Raw genomic sequence first — 3380 nt, 5'->3', positions numbered from 1 at the left:
CGGTGATGGCTGTAAACTGGTTGCTGGCAGCGAGAACATGGCAAACAAAAACACACTTCTGCACACAACACAACACACACACACACACATCACACACACACACACATACATACACACACACACACACACACACTCACACTACCCTCTCCATCCCACGCACCCTTTCCCTATTTGGAAATGATTTGACCTAGAATACGCACACCCTGGGTCTCCACTATGCGAGGGGCTACATTTAATTTGTATCTGCGTAATGTCGTGCACTTAAAACACTCGACTTGGAATGTATTTTTAGAAAAGTAGGTCGAAATTTACTGTCACCACAAACCACCAGGTCGACTCACTGTTTATTTTAGCATGGTGTTTACTCTGTGTCATGACCGAGTGGAATCAGGCGCTCGGCAATTTTTGGACAGGTGGAGTTTTTTATTGTTCACTTGTCTTGCTTTCGGTGAAAAAAAATACTCAGGTATTATGAATAGAAATGGGGATATTAAAATGTGTGATTAAAGGTTGTTGGGGGTCGCCTGTTTTAAGAGTTTAACATTAGCGAGAAAATGGCCCCCAGAGTTTGGCGACTTCCAAAACTTGAGAGTCCTTCGAAACTACAAGTTTACATTTTTTTGTGCCTTAATTCTACATTTTCAAATAATAAAATCTACATAGAAATGTGTTTTCAAATGGACTTTAATTGAAGGTACTGAGATTTTTTTAATTTAAAAATTCGAGAAAAATTGCCAGACCGACAGAAAAATGCTAGTTTCTTCGATTTCATTTCTTTAGGTGTGTTAATAGAGAGGGACAACTATAATAGGAAAAAGGAGGAGAGATCAGGACGATAGCCTGGGTGTTTAATAGGAAAGAAGGAGCAGACCACACTAAAGCACCCACCAACCTCCCTAGTGTATTCTTGTCTTTCAACAACGCTTGCAGACACGCTGGTTTAGGACTTCTCAAAAGAAAGAAGTTTCACTTGATCGTTACTAACAGTGAACATTTCTTATCGATTTTCTTTATCTCAAACTTAGAAAGTCAAGCAAACACAAGCATATCATTGGGAAATAATATGGAAATTATGTATGTGTATTAATTCGTGTGTGAGGTTCGTAATGTGTAACAACAAATAATAAAATCTGTGCCGACAAAATGAGTTTCTTCTTGCAATCTATAATAAATGGAGATATTGGCCATAAATCGACGCTAGAGTCAAATTTGTAGATTTTCTATTGACCATATTCTATAAGTATAACATGCGTTTTATTGTTTCATACTTAAAACTTGTAAAAACGTGTGTACTTGGTGAAACACAAAATAATGTGCCAGGATCTGGATAATAAAGATGTATCTTCTTATCTTATCTTATCTTATCTTATCTTATCTTATCTTATCTATCTTATCTTATTTGATCTTATCTTATTTGATCTTATCTTATCTTATCTTATCTTATCTTATCTTATCTTATCTTATCTTATCTTATCTTATCTTTTTACTTTGACATCTCAGTATCACAGAGGAAACAAAGAGACAATTCATTAACAGCATTTTCATTACAACAAAGTGCAACCTAGCACAAACATGGACAATAGACAAGAGACACCAAAGTAAAATAAACACCAGAGAAAATAAGTCGTCTTAGAAAATTTTTATAGATTAAATGAAAAGACATGGTGAGAAACGAGATTATTATAGAAGATGTCAGCTCAACTGCCTGCTCACAATTCATAGATAAAAAAGGAAATGCAATGGTTTGACCATCTCTGTCAAGACTACCACTAGACAGTAGTTCAGCGAGAGCATACTGCCAGAAATTAACCCTGTCCGTACGCCCTGGGGTCATTTTGTACCCCCGGGGTTGTCTTCTTCATATTTTAGAATACTTCTAGTACGAAAATCTCTTTGAAACTTTAAATATTTCTAAAAAATATCATGTTGACAGACTGCTATGCAAAGCGTACGGATCGGATTAGGGAGTAAATTTCCTCTTTCGAAAGTGGTGGCACAGAGTTCCCTACGTCGTATGGATACAATAGTAAAACACGACGTACAGATAGGGTTAACAGATGGGTATAGTACAGTAGAAGAGACAGGCCCAGGAAAAGATTGGCAGAGGAGATCAGAGAACCAGGCGAAAACAAGATAAATAAGCCATGAAGTAACAGACGATACAACAAACAAGAGAAAGACGTCAATTGCTTCTCCCCTCGACACCGCAAGTTATTGTTTGTTTGAATAAAGAGAAGCACATCGACTCAATAATGGTTATTTAGTGCTGGGAAAAGGTAAGACAGACATAGAAATAACAGTAGGAAAGTAAAGAAGTAGAATCTGCCAGTAGTATGCTTGTTTGTTTGAGTAAAGAAAAGCACATCGACAAAATAACGGTCTTTTGGTTCTGGTAAAACGTAAGAGAGACAGACAGAAACAGCAGAGGGGAAGTAAAGAAGATTAACATACCAGTGACGCTCCCCCCCCCCCCACAACGCCCGCACAAACAAAAATAATAAAATCAGTTAATATTCATCAGTGGCGCCCTCCTACCACCTGCCTCGCAGTTTAACAGAACCCGGGAATTCGCTACTTCAGAATTAGTTACAATGTTCTATCTACCATTTTTGGCCATTAGGGGTTAGTAAGACCACGAGGTTAGAAATCAAATTTTCTATTTTATGTGCTCTGGGTCACAGATCTTTTTCTTAAAGTTTTAGTAAGAGTTTTACGGTACTTGAATCACAAAAAGGTTATGTGAGTGCCGAAGATTAAAGGTGTTACAAGAGCACAAAAAAGAAGGAGGAAAGATCAGGGCGATAGATGTTTGATAGGTAAGAAGTAGCACACCACACCAAAGCACCCGCCAACAACCCACCCAAAGACCTTAAACACTGAATAATCACGTACTGGTACTTACTTAAAATACGTCAGTACTAAACGAACCAAAACAAAAATATACAAAACAAAGCGAAACGAGAAAGTGAGGAATAGTTTTGAGTCAAGGATCCTTAAGACAAATGATTAAACTAACAAATAAAATATTTAAAAAACAGCTAACCAACCAACCAACCAACCAACCAACCAACCAACTAACCAACCAACCAACCAACCAAACAAACAAACAAACAAACAAACAAACAAACAAACAAACAAACAAACAAGCAGCAAAAAAACAAACACAACCAAATCCCTCTTAATTAGTGGTTAGCAGGTGCTCTGGTTGGGTTTGCTCCTTCTTTCATCTATTGTAATTATCACTCCTGCTTCTGTTCTAATTTTCTTTTGCTCTCTTGTAACACTCTAATCCTCGGCACTGAAAGGACTTATTGTGCTGCAAGTACCATAACATTCTTACGAAAACTAAGACAGCTCCCCCCCCCTCCTCCCCCGCCCGA

The sequence above is a fragment of the Aplysia californica genome, unplaced genomic scaffold, assembly GCF_000002075.1.
Source record: "Aplysia californica isolate F4 #8 unplaced genomic scaffold, AplCal3.0 scaffold01201, whole genome shotgun sequence".
Lineage (NCBI taxonomy): Eukaryota > Metazoa > Mollusca > Gastropoda > Aplysiida > Aplysiidae > Aplysia > Aplysia californica.
This window is presented reverse-complemented; position numbering follows the sequence as displayed.